Source organism: Symphalangus syndactylus, chromosome 7 (assembly GCF_028878055.3).
Source record: "Symphalangus syndactylus isolate Jambi chromosome 7, NHGRI_mSymSyn1-v2.1_pri, whole genome shotgun sequence".
NCBI classification, from domain to species: domain Eukaryota; kingdom Metazoa; phylum Chordata; class Mammalia; order Primates; family Hylobatidae; genus Symphalangus; species Symphalangus syndactylus.
Window position 1 is genome coordinate 124604675 of NC_072429.2, and position 23354 is coordinate 124628028.

The window sequence follows — 23354 nt, forward strand, 5'->3', positions numbered from 1 at the left end:
ATCACTGAATCCAGCAATCTTCCTTAGAACAGATTCTGGTTCATTTTAAACCATAGGTGCTACAGCCCAGAAGGGGTCTCCATTTTTCAAATCAAAGCTCTTGGAATTTTCCTCGTTTCCTGCTTCTCAAAGGATTCCAATCAAATTTGTCTGCACATATTTCTCGTTTATTTTCCTGAGCACCAACTAGGCCTCTTGAATTGGAGAATCCCACTGTTGAGGGTTTTCATCTGTATGATTTGCCCAGAGTGTGGCTTTTTGCTTCTAGGATTCACAGAAAAAAAGGGAAGACCTGAGCACAGTCTTCAAGACACTGGTGGTAATTAATTCTACCAGCCTGGAGAGGAAACATGATTTGCATCTCAATGACCAGCCTGATTTCTTGCTGATAGATGTTGTAATAGCTTTTATTATTATTATTTTTTAACAATGCTTTTACTCAAGCCTGAGAAAAACCTGAATTCAAATTGGTACATCTTTTGATTTTGCAGAACAATCTTTTATGTTGGTTGGAACACTAGGTGGTGAAGTCAAAAAATAAAATTGCAGATGTGGTTTCCATTGAGAGGTATACCAGGCAGGTGCATCTGGAATTGGTTTTCTTTCTGGGTGTTTACACAGCAGAGGATTCCTCATATCTTTGCTTTGGAAGAAGTCACAAGATTTTCCTCTTTGACTTTCCAAAAATGTCCCTGAGCTGCATGGAATGCTTTCATTATTACTAACGAGGAGAAATGGAGTAGTCTTTTCTTTCCTAGTTATAGTCACAGTTCAAAGTTACAGAAAGTTTATTTTAATTCTACTGTGAAGGGACCAGTTAGGGTCTAAGTATTTCCTGCTTCTGGGATTCAGAGATGTCAGATAAGTTGGTGGGGCAGGTGGCCCACAGGATATTAAAATGATATTGAGTGTTTGGTTTGTGCCTGGAATGTTGTTAAGGACTTTTTATGCATTTATCTCATTTAATCAACACAACCATTCTATAAGACAGATATGTTATTATTATCTTTATTTTGCACAAAAAGAAAGAAGCTTAGAGACAGTGTCATAGTCTGTTCCTGCTGCTATAACAAAATACCATATACCGGGTAGTTTATAAACAACAGAGGTTTATTTTTTGTAGTTCTAGAGGCTGTGAAGTCCAAGATGAAGGTGCTAACAGATTCGGTGCCTGGTGAGGGCCCATTTCCTGGTTCATGGGTAGTGCCTTCTTGCTATGTCCCACATGGTAAAGGGGCAAGGCAGATTTCTGGGGCCTGTTTTATAAGGGCACTAGTCCCATTCATGAAGTCTCTGCCTTCATGATCTAATCACTTAGGATTTCAAACATAATTTTTTTGGGGGAAAACAAACATTCATACCATAGCAGATGCTAATAACTCGTGGTTATGCAGCTAGTAAGGGTTAGAAGTGGAACTCCAACCTGGGTCTCTCTGAGAAAGATTTGCAGGAGATATTTACATGAGGTGGGTGGGAGAAAAGACAGTTTCTGAGACAAAACCACTTCATGCTAATTTAAATTACTCAATATTTAAAAAGAACTAGTCTATGATAAAGGTCATTTTTGCTTTGTATTAAGACAACCCAGATCAAATCCAATCTAAAGTTATTTATTGAATAGCTCCACTTGTCCAGGTATTATCCTAAGCACTTTTAAACACCTGATTTTATTAAATTTTCTCAAGTTCATGCAGGATAGAGATTTAGATCCCCATTTCTCAGGTGGGGTCACTCAGATTAAGCTTGAATTAACCTGCACTGTCTACTTAGTTTCAGTCTTCCTAAAACCACGTTGAATGTTTCTAATCTCTTCTGTGAGATTAGCAGGCTGCTGTTTTGATTATCTATTGCTATGAACAAACCACTCTAAAATTAAGTGACATAAAATAACAATCATTTTATTATGTTCATAGCTTTGTTGGTCATGAATTCAGGCAACACATAGCAAGGATAGATTTTTGTTGGGGAGTATTCAACTGGAATAGTGCTAACTGTTGGTGGTGTCTGGGTTGGTCACCTGGAGGTGTATATCTAGGGCTGTCTGTGGATTTTTTTTTGGTTCTTCACATCATTTCTGCTGGGAATGGGATGCCCATCTTCATTCACTGTCTGGCATCTGGGCTTGTATGGCTGCCACAGTTGGAGCTGTTCAGGCGTTTTCTCTCCTTCCGTGTGGTCTGTGCACACAGTAAGAGTGGATTTCCTCATAACGTAATGATTTTAGGGCAGCTGGCTTTCCCCACAGCTGAGTTTCTCAGCCCTGGCACTGTTGACATTTTGAGCCAGACCATACTTTGCTGGGATTGAGGTGCCGTGTGTAACAGAATGTTTATCAGCATCCCTGGACTCTACCCACTAGATACCAGCAGCACCCTCTGACCTCCCCAGTTATAACAACAATAGCAACAACAAAAATCTCAGACATTGCCAAATATTTCCTGGGGTGTGCGAATTCCACACCCTCTTCCCCATTAACAACCCATAGCAAGGCTTCCAAGAAGCCTACAAAACTTCTTATGACCTAGCCTTGGAAATTCTAGAACTTTATTTCTGCCACTTTAGTCAAGAAAGTCTCAAAGGCTAGCCTGATTTCAAAGGGAGGAGAATTAGACTCCACTTCTCAATGAGAGAGATAGCAAATAATTTGTAGCCACCTTTTAAAATATATTGTGATAAAATACACATAACAAAATAAAAATATACACCTATAAAATACACATAAAATTTACTATGTTAGCCACTTTTTATGTGGCATCAAGTACATTCACATTGTTGCACGACCATCACCGCCATCCATCTTCAGAACATTTTTCGTCTTCCCAAACTGAAATTTCCTACTCATTAAACAATAACTCCTTCTCTCTCCTTCCACCCACCTGGCAGCCACAGCTCTACTTTCTGTCTTTATAAGTTTGACTACTCTAGATGCCTCATAGTGGAATCATAATGAGGTGGAAGAATAGGGTATGGAGCCAGGGAACCTAAGGCTGATTCATGCTGACTACATATCAGATGCTACTCCCTTCTCAACTCCTTTTTCTGCATGGCAGTTGCTGTGTGGCAGTGGCAACCGCTCTGTTTTCTGTGTGGCAGTTGAAAAATGAAAAATACCTCTCATTGGTCCTCTCTCACAACCAATCAGACTGGTTACAGGCCTACTCTTCATTCTGATTGGTCCCCTCCCACAACCAATCAGACTGGCGGGAGGTCAATGAGAACCCTCTAGAGTGCATTTAAACTATGGAAAATTCTGTAACCAGCACTCTTGCTTGAGCCTGCTCCCACCCTGTGGAGTATACTTTTTCTTAAAATAAATCTCTGCTTTCTCTGCCTTGCTTTGTTTGTGTGTTTTGCCTAATTCTTTGTTCAAAATGCCAAGAACCTGGACAACTACCCTCCACTGGTAACAATGAGAGTATTTGTCCTTTTGTGTCTGGTTTATTTCACTTAGCATAATGATTTCAAGGCTCCTTCATGTTGTAGGATGTCAGAATTTCCTTCCTTTTTAAACACTGATTAATATTGCAAACATCTTTAATTGACCACAGCTATACAAATTCAAATTTTCATTGGTCTACAAAATAATGGAAGATAATTCTAATTTAACTTGGGATTTTCTCTCGGAAATGTTTGCTCAGGCCTAAAATCTGATTTGTGCTAAGTCAGTCATGAGCAGACAGCTCAGGCTGACCTAATAAAATGATACCTGGGATTCTGCTTTGTATTATTGTGTGATGCAGATGTAAAATAAAGTTGGACAGCTCTAAAACCAAGTGCTTTCACTGTTCTGGAGAAAAATGTGCTACATGCATTTAAAATATTCTTACTAGTGTGTTTGCAACCAGGTGACAGGTGGTGGTGGGGCGGTGGGACAAGGGAAAAAAGGGAGGCAAAGTCACTGGCTCAAGGTCCGGAGTGAGCTAAAGGCTCTAAGGTCATACAATGTCAGAGCTTGAAGTGAGCTTGGAGTGATCTAGTCCCAGTGATTCATTTCACTGACAGTAATAACAATGACCTTACATTTAATAAGTATTTAGAATTTTCTAATAGCTTTCACGCCTACTCCATTACTAGATTTTGATACAAACAGCAGCCTGTGTTAGGATGTGCTATGCTATCTATAGTTTGAGGAAACTAAGTCACATACTCCAGTCAACTGGACAGTCCAGCTTTCCTAAGCTCCAGCCTTTCTACCTCACTAAGCCACACTTAAATTTGAATGACTGTTGTTAAAATCATGGGCTCAGTCCCTAGGCCTCTGCCATGTACTTCTCTCCAGGTGTTTTTTTTGTTTGTTTGTTTTTTGAGACGGAGTCGCGCTTTGTCGCCCAGGCTGGAGTGAAGTGGTGCAATCTCGGCGCACTGCAACCTCCACCTCCCGGGTTCAAGCAATTCTCCTGCCCCATCCTCCCGAGTAGCTGGGATTACAGGCATGCGCCACCACGTGTGGCTAATTATTTTGAATTTTTAGTAGAAATGGGGTTTCACCATATTGACCAGGCTGATCTTAAACGCCTGACCTTGTGATCTACCCGCCTTGGCCTCCCAAAGTGTTGGGATCACAGGCGTGAGCCACTGGGCCTGGCCCCCAGGCCTCTTTTAGAAAGCAAATGCCTGCTATGCAGGGCACTATAACATTGAACAATGTTGTAGAAGGGAATGTAAAAACGCCCTTATTTATATTATCCTATGTATCACACACTATTCTAGGCATTGTACATATAAAATCTTTTAAAGTTTTCTAAATAATCCCGTGAAGGTAACATCCGTATTTTACAGTTAGCAGTGCTGAGACTTACATAGATCAGGTGACTTGCCCATCTTGGTCAGGGTAACAAAGATCTTGGAGAGATTGTGGCCTTAAACATGTCAGCATTATGAGAAATGCAAGGGTTAAATTGTGAACTAACCCTAGAGCTGGTCTATTCCTTCCCACTTATGATATCTATTTTCTTCTGTGTCTTTGAAGGTCATGTCTTTGTATAACTTTGACTTTTCTCCTCATGCTGCCTAATAACTTTTGGGAGCTTGGGAAAAGCTTTTTCTAATATTTACCAAGCCCTTCAAAGTCGCTAGGCAATCACAGCAGGTCTCTTCACAGAGGGTGAACCTGCTGACAACTTGGGGAAGCCTGATGCAATAGCTTCAGAGTGCTTGTTTCTGTGAAATTCTTGTTTCTCGGCCGGGCGCGTGGCTCAAACCTGTAATCCCAGCACTTTGGGAGGCCGAGGCGGGCGGATCACGAGGTCAGGAGATCGAGACCATCCTGGCTAACACGGTGAAACCCCGTCTCTACTAAAAGTACAAAAAAATTAGCTGGGCGAGGTGGCAGGCACCTTAGTCCTAGCTACTTGGGAGGCTGAGGCAGGAGAATGGTGTGAACCCGGGAAGCGGAGCTGGCAGTGAGCCGAGATTGTGCCACTGCACTGCAGCCTGGGCGACAGAGCGAGACTCTGTTTCAAAAACAAAACAAAACAAACAAAACAAAACATAAAAAAAAGAAATTCTTGTTTCTCAGCGTTGATCTTCATGGGTTGGAAATGAATAAAGGTTGTAGGTGAGGCTGTTGTAGGTTCAGAATGTGTAGTACCTGAGCCATAGAGTGAAAGAGTGATCATTATTTCTGAGCATGTGACAAGGCTGAAGTCTAGACATCATGATAGACTGTCACTGCAGGTTCAAATCAAGGATACTTTTGTGAGGGAAGGGGAGGGGATTTAGGAGAAGAGTTGGAGTCATAAGGAATACAAGTTTGGTGTTTTGCTACATCAACTGCTAAGTAACGCACAGTCCCTAGATTCCCAAAGTCTTTAAGTCTTTATTTGAAAACGACAACGTCAATTTAATAATATGGATCATGGAGACTGGCTTTCGGGTGCCTCTGGGAGAATACAAGAATGTTCTACTACTTATACTGCCACAAATTGTGATTCAATAGATCCCCAAAATCCAGTAGGTGTTCAAGAAATGTTGGTTAAATGAATGCAAGAGGCTGCGATTGGTTCCAAGAGCTGAAATTGTACATTGCAAGTGTCGATAGTGGAGAAGACAGTATATTCTCAATTACAACCCTCATTATTACAGGGACTTACATAGTCCAGTCTCAGAAAGGGCTCATGTTAAAGGATACACCATCCAAATAGCTAAAAAAGACCCACAGCCAAAAGTAATTTATATTCATGTTTTACTCAATTGCCTCAGGGAATGTCAGAGAGGAGGGCCATCCCATCTACGGAAACACGATGTAATATTCCCCAACCTGTCAAGCCTTTTTCTGAGTGCTTCAGCTCATAACCCTTTTTCCTTTCTCTGAATCCCTTAAGTGCTTTTATTTTGACTTCTTGTGCATATTAAATGCAGGCTTGTTGTTCTGTTGCTTGACCAAGTCGTGTCATGTCTCCTATTAATTCATTCATTGTTTTTTACCAAGCCCCTGCCACATGCCAGGTACTATTCTAGTTGCCGGGCATATAGCAATGAATGAAACAGAAAAGAAAATCCTGTCATAGTAAAGCATAAATTCTGATGTGGAATAACAGATGATAAACAAATCAATATGTTATATGATATATTAGATGACCACAAGAATAGTGGAAAATTAAGCAGGAAAAGCAGAGAGAGTGCCAAATGGGAGGGAGTGTGGGAAGGTGGTCAGGGAGGACCTCATTAAGAGCAAACACTTGAAGGAAGGGAGGGAAGAACACATGTGAATATCTGGGGCAAGAGCATTCCAAGCAGAAGAAAGAGCAAGTGCAAAAGCACTGAGGCAGCAATCAGCCATGAGTGTGAAGAAACAGCAAGAAGGCCCTTCTCTCTTTCAAACCCTGGAGGGCTGGAATCATGTGTTATATATCCTGTGTCCCCCCTGTATCATCTAACTCAGGACTGGGCACTTTGCAGACATGAGTAGAATCACAGAGTAATAAACCTTAGAAGAAGCTTTGAATGCCCTCGTTTTGCAAATAGAAAACCTGAGGCCCAGAAAGTGAACCCGACTTGCCCAATTGTTGGTACCTCTACTGTTTCTGCTCCCATGGCTGCCACTGTTATGACTATTATTTTTACTACACTATTACTAGTACTCAGATCCCGGGGCTCTACATTATTCCTCTCTGATGCACTGTCACACTCAAAGAAACACATCCCAACAAGGAAAAGTCTTTACAAAGCACTTGCAGGCTTTACCCAGTTCTCTTGAAGAATACGAAAGAAGCCATCTCAAAATGCAGAGCCACATGCTGCTTCCCTTTCTTGCTCCCCATGGTCTCATTCTCCAAAGCTGTTCCATACCTCCGCCTCCTCGGACCCTTTTCTCTCTCTTCTCCAGGACAAGTGACATTGGTCTTTCCCCCTCCTGCCTCTTCTTCTGGCTACTGTGGTTCCTTGCTCTCATTTCCCTATTCTGTATTACAGAGAATAGCCCAGAAGTAGCCAGCAAAGATAGAACAGCACAGGGGATGGGGAGAAGCCATGTGTACAATGCAAATGTCATCTTTAGCTTTCAGGAGGAGAAGAAAGGACTGGAAACCCTACCTTGTAATTAGTATTTGTCCTTGTCAAACTGATATTTCTAGCTGGGTGCAATGGCTCATGCCTGTATTCCCAGCACTTTGGGAGGCTGAGGCAGGAGGATTGCTTGAGACCAGGAATTCACGGCAACATAGTGAGACTCTATGACTGCCAGAAATTAAAAAAAATTAGCCATGGTGGCATGTGCATGTGGGAAGCTGAGGTGGGAGGATCACCTGAGCCCAGGAGTTTGAGGTTGCAGTGAGCTGTGATTGCACAACTGTACTTCAGCCTGGGTGACAGAGTGAGGTCTTATCTCTTAAAAAAATATATTTCTATTTTTATGGGGTCTATTGACAGCCACTTTCACTGTGTTTCATTTCTTATTTTACAAAGACATTTCATAGTCAAGATTTAACTGGAGTTGGACTTGGAACCTATGTCTTGTGAAGGCCAAGCCTTCATTCTTTCTGTGAAATATTGGTTAAATAAATGAAGTAGTAAATTAATGAAATGAGTGTCCATTCCCAGGGCTGCCCCTAAAATATGTAGGAGCCCCTTGACTATATGCTATTTTTTTTAAGTTATCCCAAATCAACATGTCAGCACCATTTTGATGGGCACATCTTGCATAATTTCTGCAATAGAAATAATACACTAGACAGTAGGAGGAACACCCATGCCAGGACACTCTTCTGGATCTGGGGTTTAGCCATAAGGCTCCTGGACAATTTAATAGAGGTCCTGGAGCATCATGGGACATCTGGTCAACCACATATTGAGGGTGGGAACAGAGGGTTGGAGAGCAACCCAAAAGGGAGAAACAGAGCCTAGAGGCTAGTCTCGTTTGGGCTTGGTGTACCTCTCACCTGATGGCATTCCTTGACCAAGACCCATTTTAGGCACCAGAAATGTCTTTAGAAAATGACAAGGAGAACACCCTAAATGATGTGGTACCCCTTGTCCTAGTCTAAGGGACATTAATTGATATTGTCTCACTAACAGCTAATTATAACTGTGCTTTACCGATGTACCAGGCTGTATGCTAAATGCTTTATAATGAGCTAGATATTACTATTATCCTGTTTTACAGATGCAAAAGTTGTGCTTAGATGCTAACAGACTGGCTTGCTCAGGCAGTCTGATATGGAGCCTATGCTTTAATCACTTCTGTTTCCGTGCCTTAGCTTCAGAGTGAATGCTCCTCTAGGCTTTTTGTCTCCATCCAGGAGATCTTCCTTCCACTTGACTTTTATTTTTGTTCTTCCTTTTTTCAACTTTTACTATAGATTCAGGGAGTACATGTGCAGGTTTTTTACCAAAGTATACTGCGTGATGTTGAGGTGTGGAGTGCGATTGAACCCATCACCCAAGTAGTGAGCATAGTACCCAGTAGGTGGTTTTTGAATCCTTGCTCATCTCCTTTCTTCTTCCTCTTGTATTCTCCAGCATCCATTGTTTCCATCTTTATACCCATGTGTACCCAATGTTCAGCTCTCATTTATAAGTTAGAACATGTAGTATTTGGTTTTCCTTTTCTGCATTAGTTTGCTTAGGATTATTACCTCCAGTTGCATCCATGTTGCTGCAAAGGACGTAATTTCATTCTCTTTATGGCTGTGTTGTATTCCATGGTATGTATGTGTTAGTGGAAAGGGGTCCTGATCCAGACCCCAAGAGAGGGTTCTTGGATCTCAGGCAAGAAAGAATTTGGGGTGAGTCCAGAGAGTAAAGTGAAAACTAGTTTATTAAGAAAGTAAAGGAATGAAAGAATGGCTACTCCATAGACAGAGCAGCCCCAAGGGCTGGTGGTTACCCATTTTTTATGGTTATTTCTTGACTATATGCTAAACAAGGGGTAGATTATTAATGTCTCCTCTTTTTTGATCATATAGGGTAACTTCCTGACATTGCCATGGCATTTGTAAACTATCATGGCACTGGTGGGAGTGTAGCAGTGAGGACCACCAGAAGTCACTCTCATTGCCATCTTGGTTTTGGTGAGTTTTTGGCCTGCTTTTTTGCTGCAACCTGTTTTATCAGAAAGGTTTTTATGAACCTGTATCTTTTGCTGACTTCTTATTTCACTCTGTGACTTAGAATGCCTAACCATTTGAGAATGCAGCCCAGCAGGTCTCAGCCTTATTTTACCCAGCCCCTATGCAAGATGGAGTTGCTCTGGTTCAAATGCTCTGACATATGTACCACATTTTCTTGATCTAATCTACTGTTGATGGGCACCTGGCTTGATCCCAAGTCTTTGCTATTGTGAACAATTATGCAATGAACATATGAGTGGATGTGACTTTTTGGTAGAACAATTTGTTTTCCTTTGGGTACATATTCAGTAATGGGATTGGTGGGTTGAATGGTAGTTTGACTCTTAGTTCTTTGAGAAATTTCCAAACTGCTTTCACAGTGGCTGAACTAATTTACATTTCCACCAGCAGTGTATAAGTGCTCCCTTTTCTCTGCAGCCCTGCCAGCCTCCATTATTTTTTGACTTTTTGATAAAAGCCATTCTGACTGGTGTGAGATGGTTTCTCATTGTGGTTTTGATTTGCATTTTTCTAATGATTAGTGATGATAAACATTTTTTCATATGTTTATTGGCTGCTTGTATGCTTTCTTTTAAGAAGTGCCTGTTTATGTCCTTTGACTGCTTTTTAATGGGGTTATTTGTTTTTTGCTTGTTGATTTGTTTAAGTTCCTATTCTGGATATCAGATCTTTATTGGATGCATTGTATGTGAATATTTTATCCCATTCTTTAGGTTGTCTGTTTACTCTGTTGATAGTTTCTTTTGTTCTGTAGAAGCTCTTTAGTTTAATTAGATCCCAATTGTCAATTTTTGTTTTTGTTGCCATTGCTTTTGAAGACTTAGCCAGAAATTCTTTGCCACCACTTGGCTTTTAAGCCTCTTTTACTTCCAGAGGTTTCCCATGTGTGTTATTTCCCCCTAGGTGTCTGATTTGCATCAGCATGCAACACTACCTCACTTGTTGATGACCTCTGTTCCAGCCCCTTCCTTTGATGGCATTTCGTATTACAAATGTCTCCTCAAATTCATAAAGACCTTTTCAAACAACATTTAATTATGGCTGTAGAATGTTTCATTGCAGTGGGTTGACTCTGAACATGGTACAAACAGCAGGGTACCAGTCAGCCACAAAGGACCCCTCTCCCTCTGTGCAGGCCTGCTTAGCACTTTGGTTTTTGAATAGCTGCCCCCAAGAGCTTTGAAAAATGTTTTATCCCCTCGATTATTTTCCAAAGGAATTGCCAAATGAGCATATAATTCTCAAAGAAGCATCTCTAAACAAAAATACCATGTAATTGGCTATAGGGGGTCTCTTCCATGACTCCTGATCTTATTACAAGGTATTTACTCACTCCATTACCTGCTGAGATATACAACGATGGCAGTTAAACAGCACAATGAAAAAATTTTGAAGTCTGCAGTCATTTCCAAATTGCTACATTTTCCCTAAAATTTTTAAAAAATGCTGTTAAAGGGTGCCAACTGATTCCCCTCCTTCATACTCCCACAAAACGTATTTGGAAATACAGCCAGAAAGTGAAATTGGACTTTATCTATATAATATTGCATATCATTTTGGTGTGCAATTTGCATATACATTGAAATAATTGGACTGTTAGTCCACCATTGGTCAGAGGGGTTTGTATTATGTAGGAGTCAGTGAGAAACGTGTCATTCTCTTATGAAAGAAACCTCATTTTATTTGCTTTGCATTGCTAAAGATGATGTGTAAGAGAGCTGAAAGCCTGGCATTCAGCCACAGAGTCTGTGGCTTGAATATTTTATATCTGTCAATGGGATTCCTTTTGGCATCTTATCTGAACACAATGAATTTGATTTTGGAGCAGCAGGAGATCCTATATATCGTTTTTCTTGCAACAGAAACATCCTTTGTGAGACTCAATGAGCTAGTTTGAATTCTTCTATCTCATGGTTCTATCTTCAATTGTCAAACAGTTGTACTTTCTTCAACTTTTGACATTTCCATTTTATGTAATCCTATTGAAAGAGAATTGCAGCACCTAAGATTTAATTTAAAAGCCTGTTTATTGTACTAAGCAGACACTGTGAGGGCTGCTAGTTTGAATCTCTTGAGGGCTGAATTTGAAAAAATACAAAGATTTGGCAATAAGCCAGGAGAATTGGCCACAGCAGAGATAGGAGAGCTGTGGAAAAAGGTCATTGGTTTATTATCATAGTCCAGCCTGGAGTCCCGTTAGGTAGGGAAACAAAAAGGCTGTACAGAGTGCAAAATCAGGACCAATGCATACAGTATGTGTGAGAAGCAGTTTTTCTCTTAAACCAACAGCAAGCTTCCTATCAATTCCATTTGTCCTACAACAGAATGGGCTGCCTCAAGGAGGTACATAGTCCAGGCCTTCACCCACAACAACCCTGTGTGCTAGGTAATGCAACAGCATTTAACCAACAAGGCTGCTATCACCCAGAGAGGCTGTTATCAGTCTGTGATCACAAAGCTAGTGTGTGTTGGATTTTAAAGCCCAGTTTGTCTGACCTCAAACCCTTTTCTTTCTCCATTATGACAACCTATTCCACTCTGATCCCAGTGAACTCCACATCATGGGAGGCCAGGCAGAGACAGGTTGGCAGGAGAAATTTGTATCTTGGGTAGAACATTAAGTTGGATGACCTTTCAGCTCACTTCTACTTCAAGGTTAGTGATTTTATGATCTTGTGACTCTGGCAGTCTCCTAGTTGAGACAAGATAAAAAAGGAGGAACCATATATTATTTTAATACCAGTACAGAGACTTTAACGCTTTTTAGTCCCTTCCCTGAGCCAGTTTCTTCTTTCCTGGGGCTCTCAAACACCATGGCTAGATCACCTTCAGCACTTAACACACCGGACAGATTTAATTTGTACCTTTGTCTGCGTCTCCCGCTAGATGTTAGGAGCCATCTCTGGGTATCTTGTTCCTTACCTGTAGCTTCTTTCCCACTTCCATCTATGGTGCAGTCCATGCCTGGCACTTCAGTGCTCTTGGAAAAAGTGAACAGATATGGTGGTTTATTTTGTTGAAGCACCTTTTATTAATACTACCAAGCTAGGAGATGTTGTAAAATTTCAGAGGAAATGTGGTTATGCCCCTCTGGCCAACGACTTCAAATAGGGAGACGGCGCCATCTCTGGGAGGTGTTCAAGAGGATCTCTCATTGTATAAGATGCAGATGATCTTAATGCATCAGAAAGAGTAAGCTAAGGCTTTGTAAAGGTGCTAAGAAAAATTAAAAGAGGAGTTTAGCTATGTGTAGAGTAGGAAAGATAACAAGGAATTCCCACACGTTCCCACAGCTTGTGTCAGGCATCATGGTAAGAACATGGCAGAAGGAGACAGAGGTGCTAGTACTTGTTTGCTTTTATCTTTTTTTTTTTTTTTTGTGACCAACTCCTGAGCTTTGCTGTTTAACCCCCTTTCTAGAAATTTTACATATCTTTGACCAAATGATTTACATGAGAGTTGTCATAAAACTATAACATGGCCTGCTTCTCTGGCCCAGTTGACTTGCCTAGCAATGGACTCTTTGCTCAGGTGTGGACAATGAATCCCTTCCCAGGAGCTTTTGGAATTGGGGAAAAATAGATCTGTCAATTTTGGGTGACCAATTCCACATGACAGAAAATGTGGGACCATTCACTGACCATGTTTCCCATTAATGTAAAGATCAGTGTCAGGTGGGAGAAGCAAAGGCAGCACAGAGAGGGGAGCTGGGATCCGGGTGAGTTCCAGTGCTCCTCAGACCCCGTGACACCCATACCCTTCTCTGCTTGGTTACTTAACCTCCTTGTTTCCTTTGCAGAGGCAAGTTAGAGTTCACTTTCTGTTACTTACAACCAGAAGACCTCTAAAAAGTATACTGTCTGTCAAGATGAATGGCAATCAACTGGAAATGTTAGAGACCTCTATGTAACCAAGGGAAACAGAAGCCCAAGTAGATTAAGGAAAGTCTAAGAAAAGACTGAAAGTGTTCAAATGTCTCAGCCCAGAACAGTTCCATCCAAGGGCTTTAAGAGTACTTGTCAGTGTGAAGCAGCTCTCTCTGTCAGCAATCTCTCAGGAATCATGGAGGATGTGGGAGGGGTCAGATGAATGGAAATAGAAATCTATTTCCTAAAGGATACTGAGAGTTTCTTTACCATTTTCCTTCTTTGCATCCCAATTCACATATTCTTCTGTGATATTTAGTTCCTTTTTCTGTAAAATACAGATACTATAACACCTCTCTGCCTTCCTTGTACACCATGAGATGCACATGAGTATTAGAAAGTGCTTTGTACATATATATTTTCCTAGAAAGGCCAAGGATTGCTATCACCATTAAGCTGACTAAAATAATAAATAGAAAGTAGTTGATAGCCTTTTTTATTACCAAGCTAGAGTCAGGTAATAGTTGCTAACAACATTTTTGGCACTACTCTATACCAAATATTGATGAATTGTCAACTGTAAATTCTAAATTAGCTTGTTTTTCTGGATTAAGCTACTATCTTGTGTAATAGTTATTTTACTAGGGTTGGATAGAATTTGTAGCCATTTTCGTCTTAAAGAAAATCTTGTACAACTTGTTGTCTATTGGGTTACAAACACTAGCATAGTCCTGAAATAAACTAGGCCATTCCCCACTCTACAAACTTCTTTAATCACTTATTCTATGAAAAGTAAGCTAACTCTTTAGCATGGCAGAGAATAAGATTTCAGAGAGGCACAGAATGGTCTCAGAAATCCAGGGAGGAAAGAATTTAGGAAGATGATCTCAAAACTAACAAATGTGAAGATATTAAAGCCTGGATTTGTAAATTGAAAAGGCATCCAATCATTCATCAAGTCTTAGTGATTCTACTTCTTTAATATGTGTAAATTCCAGCTCTCTCTTTAAATCCCTATTGGCAGTTACCAAAGTCCTAGCCTCTATTAACTTTTTCTAAATTACTGCGACCAGATCCTAACTGGTTCCCCAGCATCTCCATCAACTTAGGAAACACCTTTTCTCCACTCTGGAACTTTGACTTGGAGACAGAGTTTGATAGAGGAGATTGATAGAGGGTTTCCTAATGACCTTCTTCCTTTATCTCTACCTTCCACTTTTTCCCATCTTTCACTGGGATAGAAAAGGAAAGTTTTCCCTAATTCTTTTCTTCTTATTGGATTGGGACTGCCCTTATGCAAAAGGGTAATACCAATTATGCCAGGACAATCTCTTGATAATAGTAAAGGAAGGAGAGAAAGGAATTTAGAAAAATCTCTTTCTTGACAAAACCTGCATTTCAATACTGTTGTCTGGTTGCAACTTCCTATTTTGTATATTTGCTCAGCAATAGTAATTCTTTCCTTTCTCCTTGAAGACCTATTGTAATTTTCTTACCTCCATCTCAAGGCAAGGCAGATTGGTAATTCAGACTGATTACGCAGATTATGTACACAGAAATGCAAAGGAGAAAAGCTCATTAATTGCTTAAAATATGATGATAGCAATCCCAGGCCTGATAATTATTCTTATTTTATGGAAGAGGAATCTGAGAAGTTAAGTGACTTTCCTGAGTCACAGAGTTAGTAAACGGCAGAGGCAAGATTAAAATCCCAGGGATATTCCATTTTCAAGGGGGTGCTGTGGAATGCCGAATGGCTCTGATTAATGGAGTGAGAAGAATTTGGAGTTCCCAGGCAAGGAGGAGTAATGATTTGAGAGAGAAGTCAGAAGAGGGATGGAGACAGCGTGTAGATGAGGTGAAAGTGGTGAATTCCCTTTCTTCCTGCATTACCCCCTCCCCCCATCATTTTGCATTCATTCATCACAGTTGATGGTATCTGCTACATTTTAAATTTGCTAGATCACTTGCATATGCTTGGTTTCCCCTCTCTGTCCCATACATTTGCAGTGAATTTTAGATATGTACCAATTCTTAGTGCTGAGTAAATTTTCTGGGATGGGAGGGATGCAGGGAAGGAAGGGCCTCTTAAAAGGGGCTAAGTTTCACGTGTGAGGGGCCCCCTTGACCCAGGCACAGAGAAATCCTGGAGTAGTGGACAGTAGAGGAGGTCATAATTTTGGAGTGAGATCTTTGGTGTCATTTGTAGAAATTTTGTGGGGAGGACTTGAACCTATGGAACTGATGGAATTGAGAGTTTTGAGACTATTTTATCTAGCTCTCCTTGAGGCAGGCAAGCCCCAGCTGATCTCTGGGTTGTATCTGTTCTTGCCCCTGTTCCATGTGCTTCTGGAATGTAAGGACCATGTGACTATCTTATTCCCTTCCATTTCTGAACCTCACGTGGTTCCTGCTTCATAACAATCATAAATAATTTGTTTGAGATGACTGGCTCTGTAGGGCCATGGGGACAATAGTATGAATGAAAAAGTTTCAGTAGAAAGTCTGAGATGGGAGCATAGAAGCAGAAAATGTTGGCCACATGTCCAAGATGCTGGGCAGTGGTAGCTAAAATAAACAGCATGATTGAATAAATGTATTATTTTTGTTTGAAGATGAAAATACATGGCTTAAAAATGTTAGTGGGCAGAGGGGAAGGAAAGGATTCTCATTTTAGAATAGATTTTTTCTCCCTGATTACATATTCACTATATAAAATAATTTATGTTAAACAGCCATCTGAACATCAGCAACTCATTGCCTCATCTGCAACGGTTGTCGTTACATCATGTTCCTTCTTCAAATCTTTCAGGACCTTCCAGAACCTTCTGTGTACAGTTTGTAGTTTAAAACATGGTGACCTGAGAATGTAGAAATTAATCTACATATCTATAGCCAACTAATTTTTGACAAAGGCACCAAGAACATTCATTGGGGACAGGACAGTTGTTTCAATAAATGGTGCTAGTAAAACTGGATATTCACATACAGAAGAATAAAATTAGGCCCCCACCTCTCTCACCTGATACAAAAATCACTCAAAATGGATTAAAGACCTAAATGTAAGGTGTGAAACTATAAAAGTACTAGAATTAAAAAAACAGGAGAAACTCTTCAGGACATTGGTGTGGGAAAAGATTTTGTGAATAAGACTCAAAAATATAAGCAACAAAAACAAAATTAAACAAATGGGATTATATCAAGCTAAAAAAATTCTGCACTACAAAGAAATCAACAGAGTGAAAATATAACCTACGGAATGGGAGAAAATATTTGGAAACTATTCATTTGACAGGAGATTAATATCCAGAATATATAAGAAACTTAAACATCTCAACAGCCAAAAAAAAAAAAAAATCCAGTTTAAAAACATGGGCAAATAATCTGAACAGTCATTTTTCAAAAGAAGACATACAAATTTCCAACAAGTATATGAAAAAACATTCAACGTCACTAATCATCAGGGAAATGCAAATCAAAACCACAATGAGGTATCATTTCACCTTAGTTAGAATGACTGTTATCGAAAAGACAAAAAACAAAAACAAAAAACAAATGCTGGCAAGAATGTGGAGAAAAGGAAATGCTTGTATACTGTTGGTGGGAATGTAAACTAGCACATAGAACACTATGGAGGTTCCTCAAAAAACTACATGTAAAACTACCATTTGATTCAGTAACCCCATTACTGGGCATTCTTCCAAAGCAAAGGAAATTAGTATATCAAAGAGGCATCTAGATCTCCACATTTATTGCAGCATTATTCACAATAGCCAAGATAGGAATCAACCCAACTGTCCAACAACAGATGAATAGATAAAGAAAATGTGATATATACACAATGGAATATTATGTAGCCATACAAAAGAATGAAACCTTCTCATTGGCAGTAACATGGATGGAACAAGAGGACATTATGTTAAGTGAAATAAGTCAAGCACAGAAAGGCAAATATTGCATTGTTCTAACTCACATGTGGGAATTTAAAAAGTGAATCTCCTAAAGGTTACCAGAGGCCAGGAAGGGTAGGGGAGAGGAGAGTATGAAGAGAGGTTGATTAAGGAGTAGAAATATATAGTTAGATAGAAGAAATAATGTCTGGCTGTGGTGGCTTATGCCTGTAATCCCAGCACTTTGGGAGGCCAAGGTGGGTGGATCACTTGAGGTCAGGAGTTTGAGACCAGCCTGGCCAACATGGTGAAACCCCGGTTCTAGTAAAGATACAAAAATTAGCTGGGCGTGGTGGCACAGGCCTGTAATCCCAGCTACTCGGGAGGCTAATGCAGGAGAACTGCTTGAACCCAGGAGGCAGATGTTGTGGTGTGCCAAGATCACACTACTGCACTGTAGCCTGGGCCACAGAGCGAGACTCCATCTCAAAAACAAACAAACAAAACAAAAACCAAGTTTTTGGTAGAACAGTAGAGTGACTATAGTTAACAATAATCTATAGGGCATTTCAAAATAGCTAGAAAAGAATAATTTGAATGTTCCTAGCATAAGCAAAAACGAATATTTCATTTAAATATAAAAAATTGGATATCTCAGTCCCCTGATTTGATCTTTACAAATTATATGGATGTATAAAATTATCAGAACATATGTACATCTATTATGTATCAATAAAAAACTTAAAATATACAAAACACTAAAAATGTTGATGTCGTAGAAGTAAAAAGTAGAATAGAGCATACTAGAGGGTGGGAAGGGTGGGGGGATAGGGAGAGATTTTTTAAAGATAGAAAAGTACAGCTAGGTAGGAGGAATAAGTTCTAGTGTTCTATAGCACTGTAGGATGACTACAGTTAATACATACTTTCAACCAGCTAGAAGAAAGATACTGAATGTTTCCAACACAAATAAGTGACAAATGTTTGAGAAGATGGATAAGCTAATTTTGCTGATCTGATTACTATACATTGTGTGTATTGAAACATTCACTATGTACCCCATAAATACATACAATTATTATGTGCCAGTTACAAACAATTTTTAAAGAAAAAAATAAAATAAAATATGATTTTACATTTACAAAAAAAAAAAATACCAAACAAACATGGTGACCCTACTTGACCTGGCTCCTGCTTCCTTCTCCAGACTTATATTCATCCACTCTGTAGGATGCAAGATCTACTCTGTAGGATACCATGCTCCAGTGGTATTAAATCACCTGACGCTTCTGGAAGGCATCATGCTCTTTTATACAAATTATCTGCCTTCCAGCAGTGTTCTCTCTGCCTGAAGTTTTCTTTCTCACTCATTTTCTCCTTGGAAAAGTTCTCCTCTTAGCACAGATATTGATTCCTTCAGAAAGCCTTTCCTGGCCTCAGCCATCTTAGTGCTTGCCATGGTTTGAATGTTCGTTTCCTCCAAAACTCATGTTGAAATTTAATTGATATTATACAAGTATTAAGAGGTGGGACCCTTAAGAGGTGATTAAGCCATGAGGGCTTTGCTCTCATAAATGGACTTAACGCTGTTTCATGGAAATGGGTTTGTTATTGCAGGAGTGTGTTTGTTATAAAAGTGTGGTAACTTCGGCCCAGTTTGCCCTTTCTCTCCTGCCCTTCTGTCTTCCACCATGGACTAATGCGAGAAGAAGGCCCTCACCAGATGCTGGTGCCTTGGCCTTCGACTTCCCAGCCTTCAGAATGGTGAAGAAATAGATTTCTGTTCTTCATCAGGTACCTAGTCTCAGGTTTTTTGTTACAGCAGCACAAACAGACTAAGAAAGTGCTCCCAAGGAAAAGTGCACTTTCCTCTTTGCTAATCTCTTGTCATATCATGCAGTGATTTGCTGTTTGGTAGCTATCTAAATTCTGAGTTTTTGATGGCAAAGACCATTGCCTTTTGTCTCTGTGTCCCTGTTTCTTAGCCTGCCACCCCACCAAATAGGACTGCAGTAATTTGCTATTGGCTGAATGAAGTAAGAGCAAAGAACACTTAGCCATTTATAGCACTAATTATTTCAGAATTCTACTTTAAAACACATTTTTTTGTGATTTGTTATTTTTATGGCTGTTTGATTCTAAATTCTACTTTTCCCTCACATCATTGTGTGGCCCATTTCAGATCTGTACAATTCTTGCAGGCAGTGGTGATAACAGTAACACACAATACTGCCTTCTTTCTTCTTATCTTGGATAATTCATCCAAATTGATATTTCTGGATCAAAGAATATATATCCTTTTTTTTTTTGAGACAGAGTTTCACTCTTGTTGCCCAGGCTGGAGTGCGATGGCGCGATCTCGGCTCACTGCAACCTCTGCCTCCAGGGTTCAAGCGATTTTCCTGTCTCAGCCTCCTGAGTAGCTGGGATTACAGGCATGCACCACCACACCTGGCTAATTTTGTATTTTTAGTAGAGACAGGGTTTCTCCATGTTGGTCAGGCTGGTCTCAAACTCCCGACCTCAGGTGATCTGCCTGCCTCAGCCTCCCAAAGTGCTGGGATTACAGGCATGAGTCACGCGCCTGACTCAAAGACTATATATTCTTTTATGACTCTTTTCACCATTTGCTAAATTGTTTTCTGCAAAGATGTGCCACTTTATAGTGCCACCATCATATCTATTTTTTCCTCAACTTTTCTGATGGAGTTTTGCCATTTGAAAAAAAGAATAAATTAATAGATATAATTTTATTATTTCAGTAGATAAAAAGTAGATGTTCAGAATGTTTTAGTGTGTATTTTTATAATTATTAGTAAGAAAGAGAATTTTCCTGTGTTTTTTATTCACATTTTTCTTATATCAATTACCCACAAATATGAAGAGAAATAACTTTGAAGGCAGAAGAAGAGTAAATACTAATACTGAACAAAGCTGAGATAATTGGTGGAGAGTAACCCCCAAAGTTCCTGGAGAACAGGAGATGAGTTTATACTTGCAAAGACGGAGGAGAACAGTTTCTCCTAAGAGAAGCACAAAAGAAAATAGGATAGGTAAGGGGCAGAGATACAATAATAGAAAATATTAACAAACTTTTTTTGAGCATTTAATGTGTGAAAATTGTGCTAATTGCTTTTCATAAATTCCTTCTTTTAATCTTCAGAACCATTCATTTCACCGATGGGGAAACTGAGGATCCATGAATTTAGGAGACATGTTCATGGGCACTTCGAAAGTCCACACAGAGCTTGAATTCACAGTCAAGTCTGTACCCTTAACCACGATCCTGCACTTCATAGCCGAGTTGGAGGGGGAGAAGATGAGGTCTTTATTTTTTTTTTCATCTTGATTCAGTAAAAGAGAAGGGGGAGATGCTCTTCTGAGAAGGGCCATATTGAGGAGAGTGTTCTAGGGACACGAGCTGATAGCAATTGTGGGCAGCATCCTGGTATGAATCTGGCTGGCCTGTTTCTGTGATGCTTTTTAGTAGTATTCTGGGCTTTGGGAAGAAGAGCAGACAAAAGGCAGAGAGAGGCATGTCTAGGTTTGTGTGCTGCTGGGCTCAGCTGGAGCTAGGGAGGTGGCCCCAGCAGTGTAGTGTCAGTAGGACAACGTTAAAGTGGTTGTCAAAGTTGTCCAGAACCTACAGGGACCCACACATGGCTATGGGGATTACCTGTCTGAATTATTGATGCCACTTCTGTCACTGCTACAGCTATTATGACCATGACTCCCGACTGTCAGAAAACATTGATTGATCACCCACACGGTGCCAGTGCCTGCAATTTCTTTGGTGTACTGGCTGTTGGGTAGGTTGAAGAGGATTGTTGCCAGCAGTAGCTGTGTCTTTTTCATGGCTCCAGCTCCCAACACCAGCCTCTCCTGTTACGATCCTAGACTGGCAGGTCTGTGGCCCCAGCTCCTGCCTATGTGACCGTTGCGATTACCGTTCTCATTTGGCATATGAGAACACCAAGGTGCAGAGAGGTGACTTGCCCAAGAACCCCAGCTGCTAAGTGAGGAAGCTAGTATACAATCTGGGGTAGTCTGATGAGGGAACTGAGTCAAGGAACAAGTCCAGAGTCACACTGCTGGTAGGTGGTAGAGTCAGAATCCCAATGCAGGCTGTCTAAAAGGGGAGGAGTGGCAGATGAGGAGTGAGAGGGTGATCCAGATGCAGAAAGCCTCTTTGTTCTTGATTTTGCTGCTCTTGGGCATGAAAGCGAAGCCAACACCTCCTGGAAAAGGAAGGCAAGGAGGGAGAGGAAGAAAGGCAGGAGGTAGAGGAGGGAGAGGACCCAGGGCTTTGGCCTTGGCTTTGGCTTTGACTGTGTCTGAATGGGCAAATCCACACAGCGGCATCAGAGGCTCTTTGTCTCCCCAGCAGCTGGCCCTGATCAGCTTCAGGCCTCAGTCCTTCTCCAAAGCCACCACCTATCAGGGGCTGGTTCTCTTGCCCTTTGCCCGGGCTTTTGATCAGAGGGCACCAGGCACTAAAGGCACAGCTAGGAAGCTCTTCCTTAGGGCTTCCTGGGACGGCTTCAAAGGTCAGAAAGCAATTTGCAGCTTTTGTGTGGAAGACCACAGGGTTTGGGGAGACAGCGCTCCAGTTGGTGGGGAGGTAATTAGGGCCAGTAACTGTTTGGCCACTTCACTCTCACTTGAAAGCCCTCTGGGATGATGTGGTGGGGAGCACGAAGACCACTTTGTTCTCAGCAGGCAGCTGGCTGCCACTGTGTAAGTGGCAGGTTTGGGAAACGAGGTCTGGAAAGCCTGGTACTTAATAACCCTCAGGAGATTTGTGAAATGGACTCTCCATGAGTGGTTGTCCTGTATTTACATTCTGCAATATGTTGAACCAAGGCTACAATACTCTAATGCAACATTTTTTTTTTTTCTGGGAAGCCTTTCTATGTATGACTACTAATTATGGATCACATATACTGTTGTATCCTTATTAATAAAAGATATTCCCTCTTATCAATGAATTAACTGTTGCCATAGTGACTAATGCACTTTACAAGAGTGAAATTGGAATATTCTAAAAGCAGATCCCCTAAGGAAATGCCGGAAAAGTAAAAAGACATTTGGATTATTTATAAACCACAATTCTGCTAGGTTTTTTTGGGAGAAGAGGCACAGAAAGATATGCTATTAGACCAGTTTGGGGGCATAGGGGTTGTATGTAGAGCTATAGCCAAAGGCTTCATTTCTAAGGTTGGCGAGTCCTGATTCTAATTTTGAATTTTCTACCTATTAGATGTGTGACTACACAGGTGAGTTGCACTTTCAGTTTCAGTTTTCTCATGGGGATAATTGCGGGATATCATAGGTTGTGAATAATAAATCAATGACTCAGCCAGTAGGTCACATAGAAAGTGTTTGGTATAGATCAGCAGTTGTTATTGTTATATAAACATTCATTAGTACTTGTTACCATCTGATTTCCACCATACTGGTCGGCAACTTGTGGTTACCAACCAGTAACCACCATAGTTCAGCCACTAGCTATCTAATTCTTCAGTCTCCCCTCTCCACCTAGTAAGCAGCATACAGAAACATTCAATTCATTCCTGTTTTGTCGCCAGAAGATTGTACAGTAATTTCTATTGCTATCCTAATTAGTGCCCATTTGGTCTTTAATTGGGACAAAAATGACTGGATAAATGTACACAGATTTGCTAAAGAATTGGATTATGTATTGTAATGTAATTATGCCAGGGGCTGTTAATGATTCTTTAGGCCGGTGATTTCTTTCTTTGTGTCCTTTATGTTTTGATCTACTTTCTGCTTTTGTTCTTTTGATGTTCTTGTAGCAACCTCACAAGACCCTTCTGCAATGTACCCAGGGTCTGAGTATTCTGTTGAAAGGGCTTTGCTGTCCTAACTGCAAATCCTCTTAAGCTGACATGCTTCCTTTTCCCTGGGTAGCTTTTCTGTCCTGTGGTCCTTGAGCAACAGCGTTTACAGAGTGAATTTGTGCATAGTGAGCAGCAAGGCATAGCCATTTCGTGGTCTCGCCTTTTTAA

At 40.6% G+C, this 23354-nt stretch overlaps 2 long non-coding RNA genes across 2 annotated transcripts in view; one reads left to right on the top strand and one right to left on the bottom strand.

Annotated features, from left to right (window-relative positions):
- The window catches only part of LOC129486806 (uncharacterized), a 381019-nt gene that overhangs the window by 151874 nt on the left and 205791 nt on the right, over positions 1–23354 (top strand). The window lies entirely within an intron of this gene.
- LOC129486803 (uncharacterized) lies at positions 1883–3068 on the bottom strand. The gene is made up of 2 exons (XR_008659094.2): positions 2877–3068; positions 1883–2177 (listed from the first exon to the last, which is right to left on the bottom strand). It is a non-coding gene; the product is annotated as an uncharacterized lncRNA (long non-coding RNA).